This window comes from Terrapene carolina, unplaced genomic scaffold (assembly GCF_002925995.2).
Source record: "Terrapene carolina triunguis isolate 2854851 unplaced genomic scaffold, T_m_triunguis-2.0 Scaffold68, whole genome shotgun sequence".
Classification (NCBI taxonomy): Eukaryota; Metazoa; Chordata; order Testudines; family Emydidae; genus Terrapene; species Terrapene triunguis.
The window spans coordinates 23649227-23661191 of record NW_020664419.1 but is presented as its reverse complement, the minus strand read 5'-3'; the positions used below and the strand labels follow the sequence as shown (position 1 = coordinate 23661191).

The window sequence follows — 11965 nt, the reverse complement described above, 5'->3', positions numbered from 1 at the left end:
ACCTCTCGAGGTCCCTTCCAGTCCTAGAATCTATGAATCTATGAATTAAGAGATACCAACAATCCAGCTTCAGCCCTAAAACTGACCGATTATAGGAATAAATTCCATGGTCCATGTTATGCAGGGGGTCAGCTTAGATCAGAGGTGGGCAAACTACGGCCCGCGGGCCACATCCGGCCCGTGGGACCGTCCTGCCCAGCCCTTGAGCTCCCAGCCAGGGAGGCTAGCCTCCAGCCCCTCCCCTGCTGTCCCCCCTCCCCCGCAGCCTCAGCTCACCATGCCGCCAGCGCTCTGGGCGGCGGGGCTGCAAGCTCCTGCTGGGCAGCGCGGCTGCGAGAGCCACCGGCCTGCCCCAGTGCTCTAGACTGCGTGGTGGAGTGGCTGGCTCCGGCTGGGCAGCATGGCTGCCAGTCCTGGTGCTCTGAGCGGCATGGTAACGGGGCGGGGAGCAGGGGCTTGGATAAGGGGCAAGGAGTCCCAGGGGGCAGTCAGGGGACAGGGAGCGGTTGGATAGGTGAGGGAGTCCCAGGGGGCCTGTCAGGGGGTGGGGGTGTGGATAGGGGTCAGGCAGTCAGGAGACGGGGGGGTTGCATATGGGGTGGGATCCCTGGGGGGCGGTTAGGGGTGGGGGGTCCCGGGAGGGGTGGTCATGGGACAAGGAGCGAGGAGGTTGGATGGGTTGGGGGTTCTGAGGGGGGCAGTCAGGGGGTGGGAAGTGGGAGGGGGCAAACTTCTGACAGTGAATCAAAGTCAGTGCCTTAACTAATGGAGAATGTCTAACATGCTGTGTAGGACTCAGAGGGATTCCACACTGCTCATAGCCTCCCATGTTCAGCTAAGGCAGTTTTGTACTGTATGCTAAAGAAAGAATCATTCTGTCAATAACTTGATCACTACTAGTGAAAAAGCAGTATAATTCATTCAAAGATCAATGTGCAACTAAAAATTATTCATTGACAAAATTTCCTTGAAGAAAGTCAAAATAAGCCTTTTTTTTTTTTTAACTTGTATATTCTGGATACTCATACCGGCACATCTTTTTGTGCTCACAGAAGTAAAGCCATTTGTTTTCACTGCCCATGACATGTGCCTGAAAACTGCACACCAAATTCTAACACAGGTCACAATGAATCAACTTGCAAATATGCCTATACTTTTGAATTAACTCTCACAAACCCGTAGCACACAAGTTGTCTTACCTTGTCCTGATGACTGTCTTGCTGTTCTTAGATAAGTTGGAGTGAGGTACTAAAAAGAAAGAACAGAATCCAAATACATGTCCAGACTCCTGAGACTGCCCCAAAAGTCTCATGCAAATTATGTGCATATGCCCATTGGGACAATAAAGATGCTGCCCTGACTCTGTCCCTAGTTCTGAGTTTTCCTGAAATGCCTATAGCATAATTTATGCAGGTTGAGAGTGGAGGAAGGGTTGCTGAAGCAGGTCAGTGGAGACTGGAGAGATGCTGGAGCAGGTCAGTGGTGCGAGAGGGTTTGCAGGCCAGAGAGATGAGGATGCCAACAAGTAAGTGGGAAGAGGAGAGGGCAAGGAGGAGAGGCTGAAGCAGGTCAGGAGAGTGAAGATGGGTGGAAGACAAGGGGATTGTTAGTGAAAGTCAGGTGTAAAGGGGAATGAAGTAGGGTGGGAGTGGTGCTGGAAGGGGACAGTGGATGAAGCAGGTTGGGGGGAGGGAGGGGAGTGCTGGAGAAGAACATATTACATATCAGAGAATCTAACACGCAATATTTTAAAACACCACAGATGTTTATAGTTTGCATCAATATCCAAAAAAGACCAGCAGACAGGTTGTCTTACCTTGACCCTTTGTCTCTCTTGATGGTCTTAGGTATTGTGAAGCAAGATTCTGAAGAAAAAAAAAAAAAGAAGGCATCCCAAACAAGTCATTATCTGTGTAGCTATTTAGTTTATCAGCAATGCATCCATGCCCATAAAAACTTGAAGTTACAAAGTTACACGTGCATGAAAATCTTTAGTGCTGAGAGGTACAGGGCTGGTGTAACAGCAGAATCTGCCCACCCTCCAAACATGCCCTTTTTGCTTCTGCACATGCTCACCCTCCTCCTATTGCCTTAATGGTCATACGCACATGCCCATTAGACAAGTGAAGCCCCAATGAAGCTGCTGCCCTTACTGTGCCTTTTGCCTGAGTTACAATGCGGATCCACTTTCTGCAATGCCCAGAAATTTGCTAATCCAGGTTGGAGACAGCGGTGGGAGTGGAGCAAGCAGAGATAGAGAGAAGAGGCTAGAGTGGGCAATGCTTGTGTGTGTGTGTAAGGCAGGGGAAAGAAACCATTCAATTTTAGCTAATTACAACTTAATACATGTTGTGACTACCTCCTTTACTATAAACAACACATTTTTCTAGTGAGTGCAAATAAAGGTAGGGAGATACTGTGAATTAATTCCTTGCTAACTGGTCATTATTACAACTATAGAAGAATAAAAAGTAGGGCTGTCAAGCAATTAAAAAAATTAATCGCACAATTAATCGCGCTCTTAATAGAATACCATTATTTAAATATTTTTGATGTTTTCTACATTTTCAAATATATTGATTTCAATTACAACACAGAATGCAAAGTGTACAATGCTCACTTCATATTTTTGAAGACAAATATTTTCACAGTAAAAAACAAAAGAAATAGTATTTGTCAATTCATCTAATACAAGTACTGTAGTGCAATCTCTTTATCATGAAAGTTGAACTTACAAATGTAAAATTATATACAAAAAAAACTGCATTAAAAAATAAAGTAAAACTTTAGAGCCTACAACTCCACTCAGTCCTACTTCAGCCTATCGCTCAGACAAACAAGTTTCATTACAATTTGCAGGAGATAATGCTGCCTGCTTCTTGTTTACAATGTCACCTGAAAGTGAGAAAAGGCGTTCGCATGGCACTTTTGTAGTTGGAGTCACAAGATATTTACGTGCCAGATGCGCTAAAGATTCATATGTCCCTTCATGCTTCAACCACTACTCCAGAGGACATGCATCCATGCTGCTGAAGGGTTTTGCTTGAAAACAATCCAAAGCAGAGCAGACCAATGTATGTTCATTTTCATTATCTGAGTCAGATGCCACCAGCAGAAGGTTGATTTTCATTTTTTTGGTGGTTCAGGTTCTGTATAGAGCATAGAATATCAGGGTTGGAAGGGAGCTCAGGAGGCCATCTAGTTCAACCCCCTGCTCAAAGCAGGACCAATCCCTGTAGTTTCTGCATCGGAGAGTTGCTCTTTTAAGACTTCTAGAAAGCATGCTCCACACCCCGTTCCAATCAGATTTTGGAAGGCACTTCAGATTCTTAAACCTTGGGTTGAGTGCTGTAGCTATTTTTAGAAATCTCACATTGGTACCTTCTTTGCATTTTGTCAAATCTGCTATGAAAGCATTCTTAAAACGAACATGTGCTGAGTCATCATCTGAGACTTCTATAACATGAAATATATGGCAGAATGCAGGTAAAACAGAACAGGAGACATACAATTCTCCCCAAAGGCGTTCAGTCACAAATGTAATTAACACACTTTTTTTTAAACGAGCATCATCAGCATGGAAGCATGTCCTCTGAAATGGTGGCCGAAGCATGAAGGGGCATCCAAATGTTTAGCATATCTGGCACGTAAATACCTTGCGAATGCCTGTTCTCACTTTCAGGTGACATTGTAAACAAGAAGCGGGCAGCATTATCTCCTGTAAATGTAAATAAACTTGTTTGTCTTAACGATTGGCTGAACAAGAAGTAGGACTGAGTGGACTTGTAGGCTCTAAAGTTTTACATTGCTTTGTTTTTGAGTGCAGTTATGTAACAAACAAACATCTACATTTGTAAGTTACACTTCCACAATAAAGAGCTTGCACTACAGTACTTGTGTGAGGTGAATTGAAAAATACTATTTCTTTTGTCTTTCATTTTTAGTGCAAATATTTGTAATAAAAAATAATAATGTTAAGTGAACACTGTGTTGTAACAGAAATCAATATATTTGAAAATGTAGAAAAACATCCAAAAATATTTAATACATTTCAATTGGTATTCTATTGTTTAACAGTGCAATTAATTGCGATTAATTATTTGAGTTAATCGCGTGAGTTAACTGCGATTAATCGACAGTCCTAATAAAAACTATTAACGATATATATGAAAAGATGCACTGTTCTTTTTCCTGAACTGTACTATTTGGAGAGTATTTTATAGGTTCCAATAAAAATTACCGGGCAAATCCTTCCCCAGGGATACAAGCACTGAGAACACTGAACACAGTGGAATTACTGTGATTTCTCTGTGCTAGCACTACAAATATTTCTACAGTTTTACAGTGCCTCAACATAAACAAAAATTGCTGCACAGAGAGACCCACACAAGGAAGAGAGGATATGATACTTCCAAGAGGGAAAGAGGAGTGGCAGGAGGAAACTGACAGAAGAATTTAAGCTAGTGGTTCTCAACCTATTTACCGTTCTGGACCGCATATGCTACTCTCTCTGTTATGTGGGCCACATCCACACAATATATATAGTATCAGAGGGGTAGCCATGTTAGTCTGGATCTGTAAAAAGCAACAGAGAGTCCTGTGGCACCTTTAAGATGCATCCGATGAAGTGGGCATTCACCCACGAAAGCTTATGCTCCAATACATCTGTTAGTCTTAAAGGTGCCACAGGACTCTCTGTTGCTTTTTACAATATATATACACACTGTATGGCCATGAGCATGTCACAAGGGTCGCAGCTGTGTGCTGATTGGGCTGCAAGCGGCCTGCAGGCTGTGGATTGAGAACCACTGATTTAAGCAGTCTTTATACATCATAAAAGAGCATAAAGGACATTAATCCTTTTTTAGAGGATTTGGAGTTTATCTTTAAGGCCTCAGTTCTGCAAAGGTCTATGCACATGCATAACTGCAATTCATATGGGACTACTCCTGTGTGTGCGCGCAAGTCTTCGCAAGACCAGGGCCTAGGGCTGCTGGTACAATAATATCAAAAAGGGTGGGATGCATTAATCAAAAGGAAAATGTGGCTGAATATCAGGAGAAATTTGCTAAGGATAAGAACTGATACAATGAGCAATAGCCTTCAAAGGAAAAGGATGGAAGCCAAATGCATTTAAAACTAGACTGAACAAAGCACTGGTAAATTTTTCCAGTTGGTCATTTTAATCTCGGGATTATTCCCTTCTCACTTTCAGGGCTTCAGTCTCTCCCCTGCCTTGTATTTTGTGTAGTGATTTGCATCTGTGATGCTATCAAATCAGAATGGTAGGGCTGGATTTTCCTTCTCATTTACACCAGTATTACTCAACTGATTACTCTACAGTGTTAGTAGAGAATTGAGCCCATAATGTAAATGGCTATACAAGGCCCCTGGAGAATCAGGCCCTTAAACACTGCAGAAGTCACCCATACTGATTTCAATTTTGAAAGGAAAAAGTAAATTGGTCAATAGATTTCAAAGGGTGTAGACATGTTGGGAGAAGTGTACAGTACCTGGCACAAAGTCCCTACTTGTGGAACACAGACACTGACAGCCAGCTCCTAAGCAACCAGAGGAGATAGCGAACAGGAGCAGCAAACAGGGGAGTTTTGACAAGGAGTTTAGAGAGGGAGCATGAAAGCTAGATAGAATGTTTATTAGACTATAAACTTAGAGTAATAAATGCCCCCCTCAAAATGCCCCCCTCACACTGAGGATACCTCTCCAGGGGAGGGGATCCCTGTTATTAGAAAGAGACAGGCAATAGTAATCAGGGATTTGACCATTAAAATATAGATAGTTGAGTTTGCGATGACTGGGAGAACTACATGGTGGATTGCCTGCTGGGTGCCAAGGTTGCAGACCTCTCAAGACATCTAGACAGATGTATGTGCAGTGCTGGGGAGGAGCTGATGGTCGTGGTACATTTAAGTACCAATGACATAGGGAAAGGTAGGAAAGAGGACCTAGAAGCCAAATTTAGGTGACTAGGTAGGAGATTAAAGTCCAGTGGCATTCTTGAAATGGTTCCAATGCCATGCACAGCGCCAGTTAGACAGGCAGAACTGAAGGATCTCATCGTGTGGATGAGATGATCATGTTCAGAGGAAGGACTTAGGTTTATTAGGAACTGGAGAACCTTTTGCGAACAGAGGAGCCTAGACAGGAAGGATGTACTAGCCAGATTACTAGCATGTAAAAATAAAAAGGTCATAGTGGCATTTTAAAACTAAGGGTTGGGGGGAAAGCCGACAGATGTAGAGAAGCACACAGTTCGGGCAAACATATTCCTTAAGGGAGGATTTACTAAAGGGTATACTCTATATCTTAGTAAAGAGGAGAGGATACAAGTTGATAGAGTACAGGTAGGAGCTGAAGAGACAGCCAAATGAAAAAAAGAAGAAAAAAAAAAAAAGAGTCCCATTCAATTACATCACATGAAGGCAGACAACTAAATAGTGACACATTTTATAAGTGCTTGTATACAAATGCATGAAATCTAAGATGGGTGAACTTGAGTGCCTGATATTAAATGAGTATACTGATATAATGGGCATCACAGAAACTTGGTGGAACAAGGACAATCAATGGAACACAGTAATACCAGGGTACAAAACATATAGGAATGACAGAGTAGGTCATGTTGGTGGGGGAGTGGCATTATATGGAAAAAAAGAAAGCATACAGTCAAAAATAGTAAAAGTCTTAAATGAATCTAACAGTATCATAGCATTGCTATGGATGGAAACTCCATGCTTGAATAATAAGAGTATAGCAATAGGAATATACTACCGACCACCTGATCAGGATGGTGACGGTGACTGTGAAATGCTTAGGGAGATTAGAGAGGCTACAAAAACAAAAATCTAATAATAATGGAGGCTTGCAACTATCCCAATATTGACTAGGAACATGCCATGTCAGGGCAGGATGAAGAGATAAAATTTGTAGATATTTAACTTAAAATAGGAACTACACAAAAATGAGGAGGCTAGTTAAATGGAAATTAAAGGAATAGTCACAGGAGTGAAATGCCTAAAAGCTGCATGGACACCATTTAAAAACACCATAATAGAGGCTCAAACTATACGTATACTCCAAATAAAAATAAAAAAAACAGTAAGGAGGACCAAAACAATGCTACCATGGGTAAACAATAGAGACAAAAAGACATCCTTTAAAAACTGGACATCAAATCCTACTGAGGAAAATAGAAAGGAGCATAAACTCTGGCAAGTTAAGTATAAAAGTATAATTAGGCAGTCCAAAAAGAGAATGTAAAGAGCAACTAGCAAAAGAGACAAAAATTAACAGCAAAAAATATTTTTTTTTAAATACATCAAAAGCGTACCAAACAATCAGTGGGGCCACCACACAATCAAGGTGCTAAAGGGAACACTCAGGGAAGACAAGGACATTGCAGAAAAGCTAAATGAATTCTTTTCATCCATCATCACTACAGAGGATGTGAGGGAGAGTCCCACACCTGACCCACTCTTTTAAGATGGCAGATCTGAGGAACTATCCCAGATTGAGATGTCAGTAAAGGTGGTTTGGGAACAAATTGATATATTAAACAGTAATAAGTCCCCAGGACCAGGTGGTATTCACCTAAGAGTTCTGAAGAAACTCAAATATGAAATTGCAAAATTAACTGTGGTATGTAATCTATCACTTAAATCAGCCTCTATACCAGATGACTGAGGACAGCTATTGTAATGCCCACAATTTTAAAAAAAGGATCCAGAAGTGATCCTGGCAATTACAGGCCAGTATGCCTATCTTCCGCACCAGGCAAACTGGTTGAAACTATAGTAAAGAACAGAATTATCAGATACATGGATGAACACGATTTGTTGGGGAAGAGTCAACACAGCTTTTGAAAAAGGGAAATCATGCCTCACCAATCTATTAGAATTATCTGAGGGGGTCAAGAAACGCATGAACAAGAGTGATACGGTGGATATAGTGTACTTGGACAAGGTCCCTAACCAAAGGCTCTTAAGCAAAGTAGGAAGTCATGGGATAAAAAGGAAGGTTCTCTCATGGATCAGTAACTGGTTAAAAGATAGGAAACAAAGGGTAGGAATAAATTATCAGTTTCCACAGTGCTGAGAGGTAAAGAGGATGGTCCTCCAAGGATCTGTACTGGGATCAGTACTGTTCAACATATTCATAAGTGATCTGGAAAAAGGGGTAAACAGTGAGGTGGCAAAGTTTGAACACAACACAGAATTATTCAAGATATTTAAGTCCAAATCAGACTGTGAAGAGTTACAAAGGGGTCTCACAAAACTGGGTGACTATACAACAAAATGGCAGATGAAATTCAATGTTGATAAATGCAAAGTAATTCACATTGGAAAACATAATCCCAACTCTACATACAAATTGATGGAGTCTAAATTAGCTGTTACCACTCAAGAAGAAGTGGGTTGTAGCCCACGAAAGCTTATGCTCTAATAAATTTGTTAGTCTCTAAGGTGCCACAAGTACTCCTGTTCTTTTTGCGGATACAGACTAACACGGCTGCTACTCTGAAACCACTCAAGAAAGAGATCTTGAAGTCATTGTGAATAGTTCTCTGAAAACATCTGCTCAACGTGCAGCAGCAGTCAAAAACGCTAACATTCTGTTAGCGACCATTAGGAAAGGGATAGATAAACAGAAAATATCATAATGCCTCTATATAAATCCATGGTACACCTTGAATACTGCATGCAGTTCTGGTCTCCCTAGCTCAAAAAAGGAAAAATTATAGGCAGCCAGTTTAAAACAAACATAAGGAAGTACTTCTTCACACAATGCACAGTCAGCCTATGGAACTCATTGCCAGGGGATGCTGTGGAGGCCAAAAGTATAACTGGGTTCAAACAAAAATGAGATAACTTCATGGAGGATAAGTCTATCAATGGCTATTAGCCAAGATGATCAGGGATGCAACCCCATGCTCTGGGTGTCCCTAAACTTCTGACTGCCAGAAGCTGGGACTGACAACAGGAAATGGCTCACTCGATAAGTTACCCTGTTCTGTTCATTGCCTCTGAAGCATCTGGCACTGGCCACTCTCAGAAGACAGATACTGGGCTAGATGGACCGTTAGTCTGGCCCAGTATGGCCGTTCTTATGACATTATCCAAGGGGAACTGAGCATCTCACAATCTTCAGGCATAGAGTTGCTTGATGACTAATGGACACATTCTCTGCCAGGGATATATTTTGATCAGTACTAACCTTTCAGTCAGTATCAATACTGCCTCAGAGAAAAATTCTAGAACTGCATCAGCTCCCTTTCAAAAGGATTGAAACTTGAGATCATTCTACCAAATATCCAACACTTACAGAGCAGAAAAAAGACAGACTGAAAAATTCTATGCATCCCTGAACCCAAGGCCTAAGGAAACCTGATAAACATGTGGGAAAAGACAAGCCACGATATAGAACATGAATACAGAGTTACTCTCAGTTCCAATATTTTAGAGGGCAGAGCAAGTTCATCAGACAAGGGAATCTCAAAGTGAGTAAAGTTTGAAAAGACAACAGCATTCCTCTTGGTATTAAATAAGGTATTTAAATTTAAGAAGGAGAGAGAACTAAAAATTAGAAGGAACAGAAAACAAATGCATGGAAAAGGGAAGTAGCTCCAGTCTTTCAGGGCTCTGGAAAAAGCTGACTTGTAAAGGGGGACACGCAGAGGAACACAATTAAGTTCTCATTGAATTCTGGTCGTCTATCTTGGGCATGTTGGTGTCCCTGGTGCTATTTGGACAATGATTAACTGGATTGACACACAAAACGGAAATCACAGAAAAAAAGAGCAACATCTGCTACAGTAGGCACAAGACTGGGGCAAATATGACTTCACGTGACTTGCATTCTCCTTATCCTGGAGCCAGCTGGCTCCCAGTGCAAGTTACAGCATTCTTACGGCTCTTATGTCCAGCAGCCAATGCCATAAGGTGCCATTCTGCAGCCATAGATTATCTTGACCCAACTCCCTTTGCCCCCTGAAATGTTCCCTACAATGGGGACTAGAAGAAGCAATAGGCAGAGAGAAACAGTGGTTGGCTTTACATCACCAGGGACCTGGATCTGCCAGATTACTTGATGCATCACCAGCAAGGCCACAGGTTTTTTTAAGACACAGCCATCTGCATAAAATTTTAATGGAAACAAAATATTGCAGTAAGATTATTTTCCTCAATCCAAGATAAAACACTTTAACTGTAATAACATATTTAATTGCATCATGCTAACTCAGCATACACACTAATCTAATACATTTGAGTACTGAGGTACTTATGCAGGCTATTGTTCATCAGTAAGACACAAACAGTCTTAAATCTGTGCTCTTTCAAACACACCTCTAAGAGACTGCAGCCTATCAGCAACTGCCAAATTACCTTCATCAGCCTGTTAGATAAAGGGAGTGGAGACGAAGGATGACGTCTACCTGGCAAAGACTGAAACATGTCAGAGGTTTATTATGCTCGAAGCAAAAAAACTGACCCTTCCCTACTGTCTTCTTTCTACACAAATTTAGTTAACTACAGTATTTAACAAAACCCACACCACAATTTGAAAATAGGATTCACCCCCCATCTAAACAAAAAAGTAACAGTCTTGCTTTAAAAAATAAATAAATAAATAAATAAATAAAAAAAGTAGGTGATTTGTGCAGCCCGGGGGGGGGGAGGGGGGGTGTGGCGCGGAAGGGAAGTCACCTAAGGTCTCAAATCTGCAGATTTTAAGCAAGTCACAAAAGAAACAGGACACAGGACAGAGAAAACAATTTCCGAGAACTAGGATGTTATTATGCAGTTTAGCCCAGTAACAGATATATACGTTCACATGTATGTGTGTGTGCACAGCCTGGAATATTGTAACTACGCTGAAGATGTCAAAGGGAATGATAGAGGCACATGGGAGATGAACAAACAATCAAATTACAAAGCAAGTTTGAGACTTCTCTTCATCACACTTTTCTTTAAAATGAAAATAATATTATTATGCACTTGACTTTAGGGTCAAATCTGAAAACTGTAGGTGGAATGCATAACAGCAACTTCAAACTCCGACAAGAAGGTCAGTGATTCGACACCAGGCAAACACTGTACCAGTGAATTTAACCCCAAAAACTATTACAACAGCAGCAGACAGCGACGTGGGGCTCAATTCATTAATGTTAGCGAGGCACTTTGAGATTGTCAGTGAGAAGGGGCAAGCAAGATGTGTTTAGGACTATTATTATTCTTGGTAAAAGGGGAACTACAAGAGCCACAAACATTCACTAAACCAGGGGATGGGGGGGCAGGGAGACAAGAAATATGGGAGATGGTAAAACAGGGATGAAGGGAATACGCAGAGGAATGAGGAGGAGGATGAAAGATGGGAGCAATAAGAAGATGTGGGAGGAAAAAGAATGAGGTGAAGGGGTGTGCAGGAGATATAATCTGATGCTGGGGGCGGAGGGGGGGGAGTGGTAGGAAAGGGGAGGCTAGGGTCAAGGAGGACATATGGGGGAAGGGAGCTAGCCAGGGCTAAGAAGGGGATCTTTGGAGAAAGAGAAAGAGATAGGGGCAAGGGATTAAGAAAAGAAGAGGAAGGTTACAGGTGGAGGGAGTGGGAGGGGCTGAGAAAGGGATATGGGAGACAGCAGGATATATAGGGTGAGGAGAAAGGAATGTTGGGGGGAAGACAGAAGCAGGGAAATGGGAGTGTCAGGGATATAGGGGACTCAGGGTGAGGAGAAGAGACATGGTGTGTTGGGGATACAGAAGTTTCAGGGTGAGAGGCAGCGACACAGGGCTCAGGATGAGGGGTCCATGGGGCAGGAGGATGCAAGGGCAGAGGGCTCAGGGTGAGGAGGGACTTGGGTTTGGGGTAGGGAAGGGGATTTGGGGGATAGGTGGGGAGGAGGCTCAGGGTGAGGAGGGGTACGAGGGGTGGGGGATAGATGGGGAGG

General features: G+C 42.2%; 1 protein-coding gene across 1 annotated transcript in view; it reads right to left on the bottom strand.

Annotated features, from left to right (window-relative positions):
• ERGIC2 (ERGIC and golgi 2) overlaps positions 1-11965 on the bottom strand; it is a 51922-nt gene that overhangs the window by 34777 nt on the left and 5180 nt on the right. Inside the window, exons 2-3 of the mRNA XM_026648692.2 lie at positions 1817-1865; positions 1200-1248 (exon numbers count right to left, since the gene is read on the bottom strand). The gene's annotated coding sequence lies outside the window, so the exon portion shown is untranslated. The remainder of the gene's footprint in view (positions 1-1199; positions 1249-1816; positions 1866-11965) is intronic.